The 21,724-nt window shown below is 41.7% G+C and overlaps 1 protein-coding gene across 1 annotated transcript in view; it reads right to left on the bottom strand.

Annotated features, from left to right (window-relative positions):
• Positions 1-21,724, bottom strand: part of sipa1l3 (signal-induced proliferation-associated 1 like 3) — a 69,346-nt gene that overhangs the window by 29,180 nt on the left and 18,442 nt on the right. The window contains exon 2 of the mRNA XM_076736086.1: positions 7,504-7,596. The gene's annotated coding sequence lies outside the window, so the exon portion shown is untranslated. The remainder of the gene's footprint in view (positions 1-7,503; positions 7,597-21,724) is intronic.

The raw sequence follows: 21,724 nt of genomic DNA, 5'->3' as shown, positions 1-21,724 counted from the left end.
AAAAACGCACCGGCCTTGTGAAGACTCTTGTTTACTCGGAGGCATCTCATGTCTCTGCTGAGCTTTAATGTAATTACTTTTTTTGCAGGCATCTTTACGTGGTCATTGCACATGCACGGGAATGTGGTTTATGCCTCACACTCTATATTAATGTTCATGTTTGGTGATCTTAAAGCATTTACACTAGCGTGGCACTCATTGTAAAGTTCCCATCAGACTGAATCATTGAACCCTTTGGTCCAGACAAAACGTCCAAGTCATGGTCATAATTTTTAGGCTATGACTGTTGTGGTTGCTCATAGTGACCGGCTGGGAATTCATATTCAATAACATTATGTTGTGGTTATGAATCCACTGGATGACAATGATTAACACAGCAAGCAATGACAATATGCTGGCAGTGGGATCTTGGCAGCCTTGAACAACAAGCACAGTGCATTCGTGTGAAATCTGCAGTATCTGTTCGTGTCTCATTAACAGGGTTTCTACGTGGTTCACATAGTTCAAATTTAGACTTTTAAAAACCTTTTAATACCACACGGCATGCAATCTAATATCTGCTTCACAGTCACACTGGCCAAAGTACAACCCAGATTCCAAAAAAGTTGATAACTTGCTAATCCTTCTTGACAAACACTCAACTGAAAATGATATGGATATGGTCTAGAATATCTATTTTCATTTCTTCACATTTTTTAGTACTTTGATACAGAAACATTTTATGAGCAACATACCTTCCTATAATGGTCAAATTAAAATTTTTTGGCGGTCAAATTCTTTTCGGAGGAAACCAAATTCAATTCTTTTTAAGACTCTTCAGGACTAGTAGATACTCTGATTACACAATTCAGCACGCAATATGGAAAGCAAGATTATTAGAGTCTGTGGGGGGTTTAAATATTTTGAATGAGAGCGTCGGCTAAATGTCTGAAATGTAAATGTGCTCAATCCGCCCATTTCTGCTGAAGTCAAACTGCTCCTCTTTCCAATGCTACTATTCCTCTCTCCTGAATTTCCTTTCCCATTCTCAGGTTCCTGTCTAATCTCATTCTCTATTTAGTTCTCCATTCCTGGATTTAAGCTCCTTTATCTACATAAGTCTCTGCTCAAACAGCCAAAGTCATTCAAATATCTACGCTAAATTGCTCAGAGGGCAAACGCATACCATCTCCATATCTACCTTTTAAAATGTGCTGTTGTCAGGTTTCAGTCTTGCAAATTTCATGATTTCCTTAATTTTATTCCTGCATCATGGATCTATGAAACCTTCCTGATACTCTTTTCTTGCACATGTTTGTCTGCACCACAACATGGGATTCAACCTCAATTCAATTCATCAGACCTTTAGCTCTCTCTCTCTCTCTCTCTCTCTCTCTCTCTCTCTCTCTCTCTCTCTGAGGAGAATACAGGTTTGATAACAGTATATCAATACACTGCTTGTAATGTCATAATAAAGACAATAAGAAAATAATACAGAAAATTTTAATAATTAAGAATAATACAATCTTATTTTATGCATGAGCACCCCTAAAAAGACAGGGGCAGTAAAATTCTGACTCCTCAGACAAAAGCTTTAAGGACACCTACACACAATGTTTAACTCTATATTCATTTGGGCCCCCGTACAACCACATAAAAATCTAAGCGTGTTCACTGATAGTGTTTTTTACACGTGGAGCCATTGGGGTTTAAAAATCTGGGGCTACACTGAAAAGAGGAGCTAAACATTTGACCCTTTAAGTTTAATAGCCAGCAGAAAGCGTACATTAGGAACAATTTTTGTTGTGAGAACAAATCTGTGCTTGTCTCTCTCCAGCTGCCTCAGTTTTTGTGAATTCTACAAACGTCGACTCCTGGGGTGACTATCTCGTTATGAAGTCCAATTTGCATAATGTTGAGCTTTTCATTGTGTCAAGGCAGCTCTGAGTGGTTTGTGTGTGTTTTATGATACACAAAGCTTTTTATGAGTCCTTGCTGAATTCATTTCTGGCCCCAAGACTGCATTACTCATTCACTCATACACGCACACGGGCATCATCAACAGAACTCATTCACAGCAAACAAAATCCCCCTATACTCATACAGCCACGCAAATGTATCATGTCTTTGTTTTAGGAGAACCACAGGCACTTCCGGGCCAAAGACTCCCACTCTGATCATGCTGTCTGACAGGGTTTCTCCTCATCCGGACTGCTGTCCTGTGATCCACTATCAGGCCCAATCCCAGATTATCCGGCCCCAGCTGCAGGAGCTACAGAATGGCTTCATTATGTGTCTGAGGTGCTTGATGAGAGAGGCAATGGAGAGAGTGTGGTTTGATCTTTACTAGCGACTTCAGACTTCTGTCGGAGTGCCTGCAGCCTGACGATGTTTAACAGACACCACTGAGTGAGAGATACATACTGGTAATCTGGAGTTTTCCCTGTGAGATGGCTAATCTGTGGGACGGCGCCGTTTATAGCTACATCAATACAACAAGACTAAGAGTCTACAGCCCACTACCATCCCTGTGTGGCTGTACTGAGCTAAATGCTAATGCCAACATGCTAACATGTTCACAATGACAGCACTAACATGCCGACTGAGGGGCGTCTGGTTACCCTGATGTGGTAACACGTTTATCACATCTCAAAAGTGCATTATTTTCTTCATGCTCAGTGTATTTTGTAAAATCTGCCTTTCATACACCAAGATGACGATGAGACGACTGATTGTTGTGCACAACTAGTGACCAAGTGACAGATGAAATACATTATACTGCCCTCAAACATCTGTTGTAAATACCAGTTACACCCATAAATTATGACAAAAAAGAAGTTAAATACAAACAGTAGGGATTCACTATGTTCACAAATCTCCCAAGATGCACTGAATCTAGTTATCATCCAATTTGCAAGATTAATTTGAGCATGAGTCTTGAAATCACTGTGACAAATTATTCTCAGCTGAAGGTCCAACCTCTGTCTGAGATTTGAACAACATCCCAGGTTTTCCTCTGTGAATTGAACTTACACACAACAACCAGACGTTGTCACGTCAGGTCATCATGACCTTCAAACACTCACACAGTACATGTTCTGATTTAGAGAAACGTCTGTAAAATTAGAAAAATGTAACTTTAGATATAAAAGGAAGAGAAGAGGAGGCCGACAAACTATCCCTGTAAACCACATATTTGCTCCACTGGTGAGATGAAGAGGAGCACTGGGGGGGAGGCGTTTCAATCAACAGCATTACAAAATATGATTATCAACCACAAAGAAAAAGAATGCAGAGGAAAACGTGTGAGAACAAAGAATTAATCCCCATCAAACACAGTAAGAATTGAGCAGACACATTCAGCTTTGGCCCAGACTTCAGAAGATAAAGTGCAGACATTTAATGCCTTTTAATTACTCACATACAGTAATTAGTTAGCTCTGGGATATACCTCCCCTGTTTTGACTCTCCCATTCATGCTCCTTCCCTCCACACCCGCTCCGACTTGCTATGCATGATGCAGGCTTGGCCCAAGCACCACAAACACACACCGAGGCTGGTAATTACACTGGTTAGATGGTAGTAATGACAGAGTTAGCAGAGGAGTACAGCTTCCAGAGCGATGAGTGTACTCTGTGTGGAGGAGGTGCTGCTGATGCTGCTGCTCGCATGCATGTCATACCAGTACGGACTGACCTGAGATCAGCGTGAAGAGCCACTGAGAGCTTGTCACAAATGTAAAAGGATCAGAGATGAGGAGATATAGACCTGCCACATGTGTCTCTCTCTATCATTGCCAAAATAGAAAGCAGCGTAATTATAGCTGAGACTGAAGCAGGGATGTGAGACGAAAGGCAAAAGTCAAATAAAAAGACAAAAGACTCCCAAAAATCTGTCCTAACTATCTAAGTTCTAAAAGAAAATGCAAACATTAGCTCTTGACATAGTGCCACGGCAGCAAAGAGTGGTATTAACACAGGTTTTAAAAAATCCCCAAAGAAAAAAGAAAAAGCTCCCCAGACATTAAACATCAGCAGCAGTTACTGTAAGTGTTTAAATTAAGCTAACGATGCCAGAGTGCGAGCTAGATTATGGGCTGTCTTGAAGAACAGATGGTGGTACATATGACTGGCAGATGGCAGACAGGAGCAGGAGCAGATCACGACACTGTAATACAACACAATACAGCGCTGGCAGGGACAGCATGTCCAGTGTCCATGCCACTCTGGCTTCTGACGGAGTGGACAGACCAGGACGTGCCATCAGATCTGCGCCGACCCTGAACTCAACCTGAGCGACCTCAGCTCATTGAGAAGGGCAAAGTTGCCGAAGACAGAGGCAGCTGAAGTGATGAATTTAAAAAACCAAGAGAGACTTTCAAACTGAAGACACGAGTAAACATAAAAATAACCTCAGGCCATTGAGACAGGCTGAATGTGGAGTACTGGCAACACAGAAACTTGTTTTTGTTTAAGTAGCCACAAAACATGAAGAGCAGACTACAGATTTGAGATTTGGACTTTGGTTTGCATCTCGACTTTCTAAAGATGAAGAAAAAACATTCAAGTCTGAAGCTCTGACCTGATACGATGCCACAAAAATACAAAATAAATGCGATATGAACATCTTGGTCTTAGGTAAGAAAACCGACCACTCTTCATAAAAGCTTTAAAAGGAAAAGGTCAGATGCTGTTTGCCTATCCCCCATTTCTTACAGTGTAGTCACAACGCAAAGGATGTTTTCATGGCCATGGAAAACACAAATGATAATCAGTAACTCTTTCAACATACATGTGGCATATAAGCATGTTATTAAGACAGACATGTCCTTTGATGAGCATTCAGAGACGTGAAACTTTCAATTTGCCCATAAAGACTAGTGACACGATGTGGAAAAACCAGCTCTGATTACAAAAAGGAAGTATAAAATGAAAAGACATCAGTGCACTGCTGAAAGGTCAGTGCCTTTAAGAGGAAGTGGTAGAGGTGAAGTGTCTGGAGCCATGAGTGAAGTTCAGCGGATGTTTCATTGTGCTGTGGAGTGGAGCAGCATGAGAGGTTACAGGATGACTGCCGGTGTCTGTCTGTGTTTCCCTGATGTGATTGCAGAGGCAACTTGTCTTTCCTTCTACAATAACAGATTTGATAAACAAAGTTGATGACATGCTGGCATTCGAGCCATATGGAGCTACAGAGCTCTGCTTCTGACCAGTCATCCAACTTAAACTCAGCACAAACATTCATGCAACACTATTTGCAGGTGATCCCGACAGTCTCAGATACAAACTTCCCTCCATGGAGTCCCCTCCATCAACAACAAAACCCTACAGGAAACACTGAAAACAACACCGACATATCAGAACATTGGGCTGGAAGGAAATAAACAGTCGAGGCCTCTGACTCGAATCTATATTGGGCTTTTAAGTCCGTTTGGCTTATCTGGAGGCAACATCTCTCCCTCTCAGACTGGAGCTGTACGAAGCTACAGCTCGCTCCCTGTCGCCCTGCTTTCCTTTCCACTCACTTTCCTCCCCAGTCTTTTCCTCAAGTCCCTCCCGACCCCACTGTCATTGTCTCCACTGATTTCCGTCTACATTGTTATGCTGAATCCCGCTGATGTCGCTAGTGTCACTTCCATCTGCCTGTCTGTCCGTCAGGCTGCTGTCCCATGACACTGAGACAGCTCGTGAAGAAGAGGAGGAGGAGGAGGAAGACAAGGGGTTGGGGTGAAAAGAGCAAGATGCATTCAGAGGAAATAGATCCAAAACACACACACACACATTCAGATATCCACTTAGCGAGTCGAATAATTTGCATCCAGTTGGAGGATCACGAATCGCAGCCCACATCAACATTCATCATCATTCACTGGAACAAATGAATGGTGGTGAGAAAACAAGGAGAGTTACAGAGATGAAGGTGGAGAGGAGACACAGACGGGAGGTCAAGATGAGTATGTAAATATTCAGATACTGCGGGGATGTAGGAGACATTTCAATCTCTCTGGTTTGCCAAAGGATTTTCCAGAATAATCAAATTCATCCCAGATCAGAGGTCAGTGCAGCAGCAGCTGGAAGGGATTCAGTGTCCTGCTCAAGCACATCTCAACAAGGTGAAGATAACACGTGTTCATGAACCTTCAAGGTCTCGTTGAAGGACACGGTTTCTAACTTAAAGCAATTAATTGTTTAACAAGCAACTGTATGGAACAATGTGAACACATCCTCCTCCAGTGTTTGTCTTTCTATGTGCGGCTTTATAAAATAAATCTGTTCTATCTATGGTATATTGTGACATTTGATGAAGTTATCTTGGACTCTAAGATGTTGTGATTTTTTTATTGTCTTACATTTCTAATAACTATTCTATCAATCAAGAAAAGAAGTGGTTAGCTATAGCCCGAGCAGCAGTCAGTTTTCTGGGAAACTGTTAAGGATACAATAACAAGACAGATATGTGTGGTAGTTTTGGCAAATCCAGCTAATTAAATACATGATAAATCAAGATAGTTCATCAAATTGATGCAGAGGTCATAACCAATGTAGTTATAAACCACTTCTGATGATTGATTTGTAGCAGTGCTGCCCTAAACCGATACATCCACAGATATTAATGGGATAGCTACTATGGAGCAAATGGTATGGCAAAATCTCTGATGGTTGTCAGCTTTATATTGTGATGTTAATTATTTGATCAAATATTATTTTGGTCTCCTACATCAGTGCTGTGCGAGGGAATCCCAGACCAGCACTAGCATCAAAGTATGGGTTACCTAACACAAAAATGAAAGACTAAAAAGTGAAAAACTAAAAGACAAGAATTTCAGCTTCTGCAGCCAGCACCTTTGTTGACACTAGAGCTTAAGATAGCTAAGGTTAGCACAGACAGACGGTTCAGAGGCAGGTCACAGTGCTTCCTGAGGCCAAAACACAATAGTTTTGTAAATCAAGAAGAGGCTGCGGATAACATGACAATCAGAGAGACATTGAAGAAAGTATTGGTGAGCTGTTATTTAAATCAGAGAGAGTCATTATGGCACCCAGAACACTGCATTATGGGAGTCCCTATTGAGCTGGATGTTGCGCTGTCACAGCGGCCTTTAGTGCAGCGCTCCTCCATGGAACAGAGTACAGAACAGGTACCCTGCTTTTCATTATCAGCACAAAATGCAGATGAGGAAACCTTTTATCTACAAAATAGCGGAGCTACACTGCAGAAGAATATCCAGGTCATCAAGTCAATTAGCCTTTTATCAAGTCTTTGGAAGTCACTTTTCTTTCAATCAAACATTTTGCAAGTGCAGTGAGTTACGTTCACGGAGAGCTTAAATACTGGCAACCGCAGACTGATACAATAACCTGCAGATTACAATGATTAGAGGAGAAATGCTTGCATTAAAAGTATCAAGTCATTTCGAGAAAAGTGGATCGCACAGCCTGCTTAATGTTCACACACACACACACACACACACACACACACACACACACACACACATATATACAACATCAGACGTCCCAGTTTTACCTTGTTCTGCCTTCAGCTGAGCAGTATGCAGGTGAAGCAGGTGTGGTGAGCTTTGACGTCGCAGTGCAGAGAGAGAGGGCTCAGTCTTTGACTCTGAAGGAAAAAATGAAAGAGAAAATGACCTCTTGTTAAACTGCAGTTGATATCTGAGACACATCTCAAAGTCATGCTTTATGGCTACTATTTCATACCGTCATTAAAAAGACTCAAGGTCTTTGTGTTACACATGCAAATAGTTTTGTATGATATAATGGATAACAGGTGAACATAAACTTACTGAATCAATGTGTTTTCATACATTAACGTGCACCCACTTGCCATACTATGATGTCAGGTTTTTAACCTTTTGTTTTTCACATAATCTGTGTGTGGCGGTAATAATTGAGGGTGTGTGTGTGTGTTTCTGGAGAGCAGCTGTGATCAGTTCCACGCTCATCAGGTCATCCACACAGACATGCCTATTGTTTGTGAGGAGTCTGAACAAAAATGCCCTCGGCGGTCTATCTGTGCCACATCTGTACCGTAAACATGTTTGCATACACGCAGACGGGCTTGCACACAAGCGGCGTTACAAACACCACGTCATGCAGGTTCTGCAAGAACCAATTGTTTAATATTAGCTCAAACACTGGACCAGAAATAATGTGCATAAAAAACAAAACAGCTGATGGATTCATTCCTTCCTCAGAAACAAACCAACGTGCTCTGATACTGTCTCTGCCAACCCCTGTGTCATTTCTTGTTTCATTCTCACAACCTGAAACCATCTTCCAGCTCTTTCTGGAGCATGGCCAGATATACAAAGGAAGAGTGGAGGCAAAGTGGAGGAGGCTGTGATTTTGATTAGAGGTCAAGGGGCCCAAGAGAAGGGTGGGGGTCTTCATAAAGAGATGGGTGAAGTGGGGCCAGAGGAGGGGGCGGGTGGGAATCAGCAGACATAATGTCCTGAGGGGGAGGCCCATTACTGTCTGACAAATACAGTTCTAATCAATACAGATCAATCAGGGTGCACTTATCCTGCCAGGGCAAGCATAATAACACTGTCCTTAGCAGAAGGGGAGAGCAGGGGTGGACAGGGGTCAGTGCTCATGTGAGGGTCTATTTTCCTAAAGCAAAGTGTCAGTCCTGAACGTCAGCAGCATCAGCACAGATTTAAGGCTCAGGCTTCACTCCACTGCCCCGAAAATGAAATTAAACTGTAAGTGAAAACTTCCCAACCATGGCAGACTTTGCACCACAGGCCCCAGCCTCAGCCTCAATGTGATTATACTATTATCTCACACACACACACACACACACACACACACACACACACACACACACACACACACACACACACACTCAAGGACACATACTGCATTACTGAAATCAAGGCAAACAAATGAAAACTTACACAAACAGCATATATTTGGAGCAAACTAATATGAATGATGAAAACTGAATCAATTACATTTACAGAGGGCACCTACACGTAGTTACCTTAGGTTTGAAATTGGGTTTACTAAATATTTTGTGTACAGAAGATTTCATATGTCCAGTTACCCATGAAAGCATAAATACAATGTTTTCAAGCCTTTCCCTTTAAGATCTGAGGAAGGCTCACTGTTTCCAAAATATCAGCTCATGGAATAAAGTCTACTCTGCAAGCCCATCATTCCAAAGTGCTCCTGTTTTCTTTGCAAGTTCTTGGACTTGCTTTCTACCTAAAGCCAAGTTTTCTCAGAGTCAATCGAGATAAGCAGTAGGTGGCATCAATCCTCCAGTCGGGAAACCGTATTAGTATTGCAGAAGAAGAAGACAGAACACGATGATGTGAGAGCATCGCTCCAACATAAAAAAAAAACACGCAATGGAAATGTGTGACAGAAATGTCTGTTTGTTTTATGTATTAATGCGAGGAAGGTTACATCAGATCTGCGTGGAGAGATGAAGAGGAGACATTTCAATCTGATGTAACAGCTGACTGGTCATGCGAGATAAATCTATCTGAAAAAGGTGTTTCCATCTCCCTTTACACACATTAACTCAAAAAGGCAAAAACCACAAGTGGGCGTAAAAACTGGTTTGGGAAATTGAAAATGCGCATAAAAATACACTGATGGAGACACGACTTGAGAAGACAATGGGAATGGTTATTTTGGTATTTAAGAGATTCCCACAGAGGCCGGTCGACACCTGACTCACAAGTCACAGCCATAAACCACACTGCCAAAGTGGTCAGAAGCTCAACAACATGAGTGATGGGACTCATACCAACATAGCTGGTAAACCACACGCACTCACACACAAACACACATCACCATGACAAAACTATACCCTCACAAACAGCCACAGGGTTGAATCATCACCTCTGTGCCACAGGCTCATCTTAAAACCTCTAGTGTGAGGATCAGAAGCTGCCATCTGTGGCAGTGCTGCTATTCCTGAAGTACCTGTATTTGAAAACAAAATCAACACTTCTTTCAATCAATTTCTTACATAAACAAGACGCGTGTGTGAAAGGTGGTCAACCTGTGACAGAGTGAACAACTTAAAACACATACTGAGTGCAAAGACTGCCTGATATTACGGTAAAGGTCTTACCACAGAACAAGCTGGACAGAGGATTCATGAGCACCAGGATAAAGACAAATGGCCTCTGTGGCCTCCATGAACACCACATCTAAACATCACTGAACCTTTGCGTGAAGCGGTGGAGTGCAGAGCAGAGCTGAATTCAGAGCAGACGTCCACATGTGCCTGGTGGAAAGTCGATCTCTGTGACTCGGATCTGGTAAAGTCTTGAGTCTGCTGTATATTTAGTAGTGGAGTCATTCTCTGTGGCTCTGAATCCTGCCAGACAGAATAACTGTCACACAGCCAGAACACAGTTGGCTTACTCCTTGTGTGTGTGTGTGTGTGTGTGTGTGCGCGTGTGTCTGTGTACATACAGTATGTTTTCAGGACGGTATGACTATGAGTTCAGCATAAATAATTCTATAAATAAATACATTCGTCTGCTTGAGCGTTTCAGAGAAGAAACACAAGTGAAAGACAACCACCACTGATGGGATAAAAGGAGTCAGTATACGTGTCTGCAGGCATGTCAGCGCCTTCACCATCATTGGCTTTATTTTGTGATTAAGATGGGATTACTGTCACAACTCTGGTGCATGAATATTTTAGAGCATTTGCTGTGCCGGTACTCCTCCAGAGTTCAGCCTACTCAAGTTTTCACTCATACTGAGTGTTGAAAATGCGCATCCTATTTTCTAGAAAGCTGAAAGGCCAGTAAAATATCTGTGCAACAGATAATAAATATTTGTTGATTCATCATTTCCACTTGGTATATTCAGCTCTGGACATTAGATTAATGCATGTTATGTATATGATATATGATATGGATATGACACAGTGAATTAAAAACTTTCTGCCAAAAATGAACTGATTTTCACAGGTGACCAAATATATAAGAGCTTTATTAGTGCTACTAGCTTGTCATAGATTAAAGCTCAAATAAGCTAAGCTAAAGCTTAACTATTGCTTTGTTAATGGAAGATTAATCAGCAACTATTGTGATGATCAATTCATTGATTAAGTCATTTTATAAAGTGGTAAAATGATGAAAATAATGGTCCATTGAAAGGTGTCTTGCAAATATCCACATCTAAAAGCCAACCAACAATCACTTTATCTTTGAATAGTATCTTATTCAAGATATGCAGCTTACAGTGAACATATAAAAAATACAAAATGTTAAGTTTCAACATTTTTACTGTTTACATTTCTCAGTAAAAAATCTCTGCAGAGTTGTTTACAGTTTGAAACCAGCAGTCATTGTGTCTAGGTTTGCATATTCTTCACATATTATGCTGTAGTCTGGAGTGGGTAATGAGTGCACAAGCTGCAGGAGAGGGAGAGAACCCCCTGCAGAGAGGGGTGGGCAGCCCCATTCACACTCCAACACTGGGAGGTGGGGACAGCCACACTTTCATCCCTTTCACATCTCCGATCCTCTGCACACCCCTCTGTCTTCCCCTGTTATTCTTGCCACCTCGTCTTATTCGAATTGAAATGGAGCAAGATGTTTGGGGGGAAAAGGGGACCTTGATTTGCTTCCTTGCTCTGAGCCGCACAAGTGACACGTGGCTCTGTCCCGCTGTAAAGCTTCCTGCTGTGAAGATCTTCATTAAGATGAAATCAGGATGGAGTGAGAGTGCTGCATGATGGCAAACCACTGCAAAAGCAATATGAAACCAGACAGTGTGCTCTTAAAGTAGCCTTACGTGTGTCAGGGTTGCTCTCATTGATCAGAAGCTGATCAGTGGGAATGAGGATCCATTTCTAAATATGAGGTTGGCGATCCACCTACTCCAGTGTTCCACTATGAATTTGGAAAGTAAGCGTGCATAGCTTGCATTATCTGATACACATCAGGCAGTAAATTATTATTCTCTTGCAGCGAGTCAACAAACACCACGTTTGCTTCCATCCATCACACTGTTTCAGGCTGTAATTATCTACTCAGAGAGCATTTTTGGAAAGCATCCTAAACTCACTGTAAGTGTGTGGGTGTTTGTTCCAACGATTATTTATTAGGACTCATGTTTTTAATTATTACTTGCTCAGCAACGGATGATTGCACCATATTAATGATATACCAAATCTCAACTCAAAATCAGGCATTTCTCAATTTTTAATGGACTGAGCAAAGTCCACTGGCTGTGTGCTTTAACTCTGGGCAACATAAGAGGAAAATACAGTGATGAAGTCATATGCAATAGACAGAGCTCCTTTCACCAAAAACCACTTGGAAATGCTGCTGTAGCTGTTTGATCGCTATGCTGCCGCTGGTTGCCATAGGAACGCCAAGGTGCACCAGCAAAAAGACGTAAGATGTAGGCGGCGGGCCGCAGGCAATCAGGACACAACCTGAGAGAGCGGAGCTGTAAATAATAAGACACAACACAGTAATGCACATAACGCGGCCATCAGTTGGTCACTTGGCAGGCTGATGTGTGCTGTCACTGCAGCACACTGCAGCAAAGCTCACACACACACACACACACACACACACACACACACACACTGCATGTGCTTTGCTGGAATAACTGAACAAACTTTGCTCACTCGAGGTGCTGCAGTGGATCTTGCTTATTCTTATTCTAATTTTACCTCTCTGTCTGCAAAGCGTTCACGCAACCGTTCTCAGATCTGTTCCTTCTTCCTCTGTGGTTTAATCAGTCTGTCCGTGTCCCCTCGTGACCACGTACCATGCGAGCATCAAAGCATGTTAAAAAGGGCTCTAAACTCTTCAAACAAACGAAAAAGCTGAGGGCTGTAAAAGGGCAGTCATCAGCAGACTTGCAGCATCTGTTACTTGTTTTTGTTTCCATAGCATAATCCCGTCCAGCAAATTCCTTTGCATTTTCTATAGATGGCCGTCTTAGACACTATTTAAGGTGAATTAAGCAGCCATATGCCAGGTTCCAGAGCCAGCTGTATGGAGAGGCTTTTCAATTACATCTGCAAAGCCTGAACCTGGTGACAGTAAGTAATTAGGATTAGCAGAGGAGTCAAAAGGGTAAACTTTACTGTATGTCTGGAAGTTCACAGGTAAACAAAATTCCCTCTGCCCTTCCTAAATAACTAAGCTAATTTAGCTAAATAACGACCCTTAAGTCAGTGACATTCACTCTGACAATGTGAAGTTTGGTTGTTCATGTCCTGGGCCTTCGTTTGTATCTGTTTGTGTTAGAAATCATGCACACATGAATACACACATGTACTGTAATATAATCTTCACCTCTCAGTGTCCTCAGACAGCTGCTGTAAATGACACCGACTTCTTAGAGATTCCAGGCCTGCCTATTCAGGATATATCATATATAAAAGAGGGAATTTGTCACGACACAGACATATTCTCAACACACGGCCATTCTCCTGGCTCATCAAGGCATATCACCTGGCGTCAGGTGACTGTCGGCACACAGCAACGATTATCATCTAGATATCGCGGGAGGCCAGGCCTGCATTTTATCTGCCTGTCTTACAAACTGCCAGACACATTCCTGTGCAATGATGTGCAGGTCAGAAACGAGACCAGCCTACTTCTTTCTGTTGAAATGAACACATCAGCTTCACTGATTATTTGATCCAGACTAAGGCCAGAAGAGCACATTCCTGACATGTGTTTCTTGGCTGCAACGGGGACGACATGGAGGAGAACAACATGCAACTTTACAGTTAAACACCCAGCATCCATACCCAAGTCTTAAATGTTGAAACAGCTGATTATGTGTTCAGAGCTTAACATTGTTTAAAAGCATTTAACACCAGGTTAGACTATACAAACAGTATATATCTAAAGACTGTGAGAAAGAGACTTGGCTGACTGCTCACAATGTAGAAACACATAGAAGACAATAAGGAAACAGAGCTGCAAGCCCTCAGCTCTGCTCTTGGCCTCAGCCTCTATCCCCATGGGTGTGCGGTGAGACTGGGTGGGTTCGTCCGTGTGTGTATGAGTGAGTGTGTGTGCGTGCACAGCAGTAACGACGGGTCCTCGGGGTGACTTACAGCGTCACAGCTGTTGCAGCTCCCACAGAGACGTCTCAGGGGAGAACAGCGGGCTACTGCTGCTCCATGCTGATTAACCCGAGGGTGTGCACATGGACCATCGAGGAAAACACACACTTTCACGCACAGGCTGAGGCAGACCTGCATGTTTACTACTGCACTTAAGACATTGTGGTGTAGCTTAAAGTTTAATATTTATTTAATAATTCAGTAGTACTCATCTTCTACGGCACGAGACAATGGTTTTAGGATGTCTTTCTGTGTGTTTTTCCTCCTGCATTGTGTTTTTGAATCATTTATTGTTTAAATAAATAATTTATTAGCTTTATCTTATCACTTTGCCTGGATGGCTTAATTACTTTGCTACTGAGCTAAACTTACCACTCGCAATGTAGTGCAAGATTTACCAGAGTAAAATCTTTGTTGAGTTCTTACTGCTTTTAACTATATCTTTCTGTAGTTTATTCAATCCTCTTTCATGTTTTCTGAGGGAGAAGTTGAAAATGAATGCAACGCAATCCATAGATGTGCACTGTCTGCCTGGTACCTTCATGTTTAATTGTTACTGTGTTTGTGTATCAGCGGGAGGTAACAGAAAAGAAATAAAATATTTTATCTGACTACTGTGGTTCAAAACGTGTCCAATCACTGACACCTTTGATATTTGACTCAATGGACGGTTTGTTTCTATGATATTTATTTTTCTCAGCCAACTTTAAGCATAAAATTATTACTGCTACCACTACTACAATAATGATAATACTGACGTGGTTGCATCTATTAGGGCAATATCATTGATGTAATAATATACAACTTACAACTCAAATTAAAGTATATTGAATGCTCATATTTGCACTTTCTCAGTGAGCGGAAACCTTGTTCTACTAGCAAAACTAATACATGCTAATGACCTGGGAATATGCAAACATTTAGCTCTTGAACTAAAGATATTAAATTTAATTATTCAGTTTCATTATTTTGTGTATATTTTGAGCTAAATTAAGGAACAATAAAGGCTTTTGTTAAAATATCTTGACCCCCGACCTGACTACCCAGACAGTGGTCCCTGTGGCTAGCTTTTCACCATGCTGTTGAAGAACACAGAGGCAACTGCTATGATTAATCATTACAAACAGAGGTATGTAAAAAATTGTGCTTTGTCAAGTTACAGCTGAGCAAGCCTGCCTGCAGGTGAACTATATCAGTGACACATGCTTTCATAATTGGGAATAATGCTGAATTCATGTTTGCTCACCAGTCAAGAAACTGACAGCTCTGAAGGCGGATCGTGAGAGCAATTCCACTACAGTAAATACATCTGTCATATTCAATCTGTCTAGCACAATAGTGATTAGCTGGTGTTTCCCCTTCGTACCCAATATGAGCAGTTTGGCAGAGCAGGAGCAGTCAGATAAGTGAGCACTGTGACAGCAACAAGAGATTAGCAATTTGTGCTTCTGTCTCCAAAGTCTCTCACAGCTAAGTGCGAGAAATGTACAGCAGAGATTTTCTCAAATCAACCAGAAATATCTTCACCATTTCTAAAGCTGTACACCATTGTTTGATTGCACTCTGAGGTCAGCTACAATCTTTTGACCAAAAAATAAATAAAAAATAAATTAGCCAGCTGATTGTGATTATGGGGTTGGTAATCATTGGTCTATTACTATAATTTCATGCAGATTCCATAAATACACTCACACGAAAATGACATGCAATCAGAGCAGCAGAGGCTCTGCTCAGGAGACATTCATTTCGTGCCTGCAGATAAAAAATCATGGTCTCCTTTGAAGTCACTTGCAGACATGTTTGCAGCTGTTGTGTTTTACACATCACTTTGTCAATCTGTATGAAAAAATGCGAAAGGTTCTCTAGAGCCAGTGTTTGGTTTGTCCATTCTGAGCTACCTTAGAAACATGGCGGTCCAACATGGCAGACTCCGTGGAAGAGGAGCCGCTCCCTCTGTGGATAAAAATAGCTAATTCTAAGGTAACAAAAACACAATGACTCTTGTTTTCAGGTGATTGTACACTAATGAAAATATATTTCTGAACATGATATTCCCTTTCTGCAAATAGATCCCCCTGAATCTTACACACTGGTCCTTTAAGCAGCTCAGCTTAGTGTATCTTGCTAAATATAAAGGAGGATTTTGTCGAAAAACACTATACTATAATACTCAAAGTAAGATAGGGAAAGATCTGCATATATTCTCATATATTTCTCTACAATGCTACCTCATGGAAGACGCAGGGGCATGAGTTTGTCGACATATAATTGTGTGTGAGGCTGTACGGCGGGTTATTTCAAGGTTCTTCCTGTAACCGAATCAGAGCAGTGACAGACTAATGAGGCTAAATGATGATGAGGCTTCAGGAAGAGAAGGCCTCCAGCAGGGAGAAGAGAAGATGTGTCAAACAGCTGGGAGGCAGTCAGGGCTTTTTGTCCAGAAGCTTTACTTTTATAGAAACATTATATGCTGCAGAGAAAAGCTGGTCTCATCGTCTACAGTATCCACTAGGAGTCACCAATTAGACCTGTGCAATACAAAATGTCTGAAAGTCAAGTAGCAGCTAAGACATGATGTATTATTGATCCCCTTGAGGAAATTCCCTTCTTCAAAGTGAGGTCAGGGGTCAGGGTTAACAGCTTGGTCTCAGGTCCTTGAAGTGCGCTCCTTCTTCTTCCTTCTCTGAGACATATGCTGTGCTGCTGCAGTTTACTGATGTAAACAAATGTAGGCTTTCATTCAACAGCCCCTGATCAGACTGCCAGCCAAGCAACAGTCTTAGGTCTCCATCTCACTACCTCCAGTGACCGGATCAGGGAGGTTCAAGCGCGGGGTAAGCCTCAATCAAAAAATTCCTAAAGCGCATTCCTCCAAGCACATCACTAAAAACAGATTATTTAATCAGCACAGGCACTGAAAAGAGCCAAAAACGGTATTTAAGGCTAAGGACAGGATCTGGCAACATTCAAAATGTACTGAAGAAAAAACAGACAGACAAAAATAAGCAGCGATAACTGATCATGCTCTATTGATCTCTGATGCTCTGCTCCCTTCCACAGAGAGCACAGGGTGGGCTACAGTGCCCTGCTCAATGACGCTTCAGCAATAAGCATGAGTGCTGACTTTACAGGTGAAACAATTTGTTGAGTAATTCAAAAATTGGGTGTGCTCAAGTGATCTAGAGGTTAAGGCCAAGAGCCACAAGGTTCCTAGTTCAAGTCAGGTCAGGGATCTCTGTTCCCTCATATCCTGCAATCTCTCGACTGTTAACTCACTAAAAAAGGCAGAAAAAAAGAAAATTTGATAACGAATTAATCTTTTCTGTCATTTCTTAAGGAAAAAGGCCAACTACTCAGTGGGTCCTGTTTCCAAATGTGAAGATTTGCTGCTTTTCTCTGTTTTATACGATTGTAAACTGAATATTTTTGGGTTTTGGACTTTTGCTTGGAGAAAACAAGCAATATGACGACATTAAGGCACATTCATCAATAATTAAACTGTGGACAGTTTCCATTAAGCATCCAAGAAAGTGTTTATCAAAAGTTCCATTCCAGCCAGTAAATTAAATAAATCCATGGAAGAACTAAAAATACTGAAATCTAGGATTCGTCATGAATATCATGGTCAATAAAGACAATTTGGACAGCATTGTCAATCAAAATGCTGCTAAGTGTGACATGAGAGCATAACCTCATTTAGCATTAAGGGCTAACACCCTTCCTTTTAAACATAAAGGAGGTGAGAGTAAACCGAATGACATTTCCATCAGTTGCGTTTATAACAGGGCTGATTAATGAGAAGTGACACTGTTGTCCTCTTTACTGCAAACTCCTCTGCATGATGCATCCACAATAGCGTAAGAGCACAGGGTCAAGGGGTGTGTGTGTGTGTGTGTGGTAGGGTTACAGTGTATTCAAACAAAGAGGGCCTCTGACACAAATCCAGCCAGTCTTTCTCTCTCTCCCTGTTTTTTCACCAGGCCTCTAACTGATTTTTTTCCCTGAATGGGTCCATTGAAAGAAGAAGCAGTTAGGACCTTATTGTATGAAGACTTTGTGAGCTTCCAAAGGAATAAATGAGCTCTCAGAGACAAACCTGACTGTTGCAGATCATTTTCCCTCAGTGACTGTTTCTCCAGAGTGAATGACGCACACAGACTGGGGGTCAGAGTTTGTAATTGGCTAAAAAAAAATGGTTATAACATTTGAAAATCAAGATAGTATTAACAATGTAATTTAAGATATGAGTCTTGGATGCCTTTTGCCTGATTTTGGGCTTTGAAAGCTATGACTGCAGCTTCCTCCACCCAGCATTTGTAAAGCTGTATGTCCTAGATAGGCTCAGCTGGTGGAGAGAGAATGTTGCAGGGCTGAGAGATAGCGGTCAGAGATAGAGATAATAGTACCCGGCGGTTCCTCTGATGAAATGATGGACTCCTTTGGGGTTTTCTCTGCAGACAGTACATATTGTCACTGGCTTTGTAGCATAGTCAGTGGTTAGGCTGAGACAAAGTGTGGGAAAGGCTTGGCATATTGTGGGTGTAATACTGTAAGGTCAAATTAATCTCAGAACAAGTAAAAGGGTTTAACCGCTGGCGAATTTGGAGATTATTCAGTGCAATTTGTCCTCTGTGAAATGAGGCACTGTAAGAGAAGAAGCGCAGTTTTATGGGCTCACTTTTAATTTGCGTCTTATTCGCAATACCTAGCTTTCTAAATGAAGCAAGTCAAACACACTGGTCTGGATCATTCAGCTAAAGGCTTCTGGGTTCAAAATGTGGCTGTAAAGGGCACTCAGCCCAAGTTCCCCTCAATTCCATCTGCAACATTGTAATATGTAAGAGGATGTGCAAGCAGCATAGTCACTATCATATGTTTCTAACTGGGGCTGAACAATTGATTGAAATGTTATTGAAATCACAGTGGCTATATCCAAATCGCAGGAGCTGCAATTTTTGATAAAAATAAAAGGTAAAATGTGTGACATACCTGTCACAACATACCATTGTAAATGTGTCTGAACCTTTTTATCAGCACATGAATACATGTACCGCCAAGTAAATGTCAATCAACTGGGAATTGGCAAAAAGCTGAACTACCAGAAAGCAGAACCATTTAAAGTTCAAATGTTTGCAGAAAAAGGAAGAAGACAACTTCTGATCTAAACAACAGATCCCCACCATACAGTGGAAACAATGACCATAAAGAACCGGAGACATGAGGGTTATAGAGTCAGGTAGGGCACAGTCACAGTCAGTCCTCACTGTGAAGTGAGAAAAGACTTCCAGAGGAGGAAAGAGTAAAGGACTGTAGACTTTTATAGTAAAATTTACAGCTCTTGAGAAATCCCATCTTTTAACAGGACCAGCGTGTAGGATTTAGGTGCATTACAGCCAACTTGTTGGATTGTCCTTTCTGGCTTACTGTAGAAATATGGAGTGCAGCTTGGCAGACCCTGTGGATCCCGACAATTCTAATTTTCAGGTGATTATACACTAATGAAAACATACTTATGAATATCACACTCCATTTCTGCAAATAGATCCCCCTGAATCTAACAAACTGGTCCTTTAAATGTTGCTCCCCTGTCCTCACCCAACCTTTCTGCTTGCTTAAATCTGGCCCGATGCCCCTCCACCCTATCCCGAGGTGATCCTGACCCAGACCCCTTCAATCCATCACGGGGACTCTACACAGCGGCAGCACAGCAGCAGACGGAGGCTAAGAGTTGCTAGAGGAAATTAAAAACACAGCTACCACTCCCTTGTTCCTCCCTTTTCCTCCCTCTCCTCTTGAGTGAGGCCAAATACTTGTTCCTCCTGGTAAAGTCTACATACTAAGTTCCATTTTTAATATTTATTGCTTCAACCCCAGAGTCTAAATTTATGAGAGAGAAAGAGCTGTTTCTCTACCATCTCCATGTCTGGCTGATAAGGAATCCATGGATTACAACAGTTTAACCCTAGTTTCTGTAAGGTACAAGATAAAATGAAATTACAAATCATTTTCTCCAAAAGTCAGCAGAATCACAATTACCAAAACCCTATATATAATAGCCTGAGTCACTTCTCTCGCTGTAGACTCTTCTGTGGTCAGGTCGGTGAGAAATGTCTGGGATCAGATTGCTTTTAGCCAAAGAAAGACGTTCACAGAAGGTTAAGAGGATATACAGGCAAGGAACACGGAAAATACAAGGGGGGGGAATGCATGGGGGAACCCTAAAAATATGATCCCCTATATTTTAACAGCCACATTTTGAACGGCTGAATGAAACCTCAGTCTGAATTTGCCGAGCTGAATGCCTTACAACTGCTGAGTCTCAATACAAACTCATCTAGAAATTACACAAAACAGAAAAGTGCACAGCCCAATTCAACCTCTAGCCACTGTAACAGAAACTTATTTTTTTAAACAAATATTTTCTTTTCTTTCCCTCGTTACATGTCCATCATTGTTACTCAGCTGATTTCTCATTCAGCCTCACATTGTGTTCTTAGCCAATTTTGTACTGGAGGAGCGGGTTGATTTGCTTTGCTTTCCCCTAAGCAATCAGTATAAAGTGATATATAATTGAGATAAAACAATTGTTCTGCATTCTGTTTTGCAGTGACGCTCTCCTTTTGTCTTGTGTTATAAATCCAGCGCACCCCTTTCCTTTACATCGCTGCATTTTCACCCTTCACTAAAAGCCTAAACTCACTTCCTGCCAGGTTGTGGCATGTTTAGTTCAGCTCACTGTAGTCAAGTGAGTAGTCATTTGCGAAAATCCATTCAGACCAGTGACTTCTTTAATTTTGATGCACATCTATCCATACAGGACTGGTGCTTGGAGCTGTCAAAAGAGACAAGAGAGTTGCATATCAGCAACAGTTGTTGCCAGTTTACTACAGACTTTATTTCAAGACTATGCAGTCCCAGGATGAGCACCTCCGTGGCTACACTCTTAGCCATAGAGGCTACGCTTTGGTTGTCACTCTTAACGTAATTGCTGAACGCAGTTATTTTCAGATACACTTAGTTTCAGCTGTCATTTGGAGGTGTTTGGGAACTCTCATGGCTAACATCTTTTTGTCCAGTCTAATTGTTGCACTTGTAACATTAAACCACCCATATTTCTGCTTTAGGGTGTTGCAGAGGCTCTGTAGATCTGCTGGAGCTGTCGTGCACCTACTCAAAATATATAACTACACATCAAGGCCACTGCAGCTATGGAGATACCACATGGAGACCACAAGAAGTGTGATTGAGCCCCTTTTCCATTTTACTCTTCAGCAATGCCATACTGAAAATGAATCTATAATAGATATGTCTGTGCGGTTTATTTTCCCCTCTTGGCAGTGACAGAGCTAAGAGGGAGCAACTGGTCCTGACATAGACCTCAAAAGATTTTACAAAGGTGATCTCACTGCTGTGAATTCAAAGAAAGATCTGGCTATTTTTTGTTTATCCATCTGTGTGTCGCCATGCCTGTCACTCTTGTGGAAGAGTTTCATGTAAACACGTTCAAACAGCCCAAACCCACAACCCCAAACAAAGCCGCCGGTTGCTGGAACTCCTGGCAAAACAGGAAATACAACTTCATCGCAGCAGCACACACAGCACAGTGGGGACAACTGAGAGTAAACCAGGCAAGCGAGTTTCAGTACGCCATGAG

Source organism: Chaetodon auriga, chromosome 7 (genome assembly GCF_051107435.1).
Source record: "Chaetodon auriga isolate fChaAug3 chromosome 7, fChaAug3.hap1, whole genome shotgun sequence".
Taxonomy (NCBI): Eukaryota; Metazoa; Chordata; class Actinopteri; order Chaetodontiformes; family Chaetodontidae; genus Chaetodon; species Chaetodon auriga.
The sequence above is the reverse complement of the archived record's forward strand: the minus strand, read 5'-3'. Positions and strand labels throughout refer to the sequence as shown.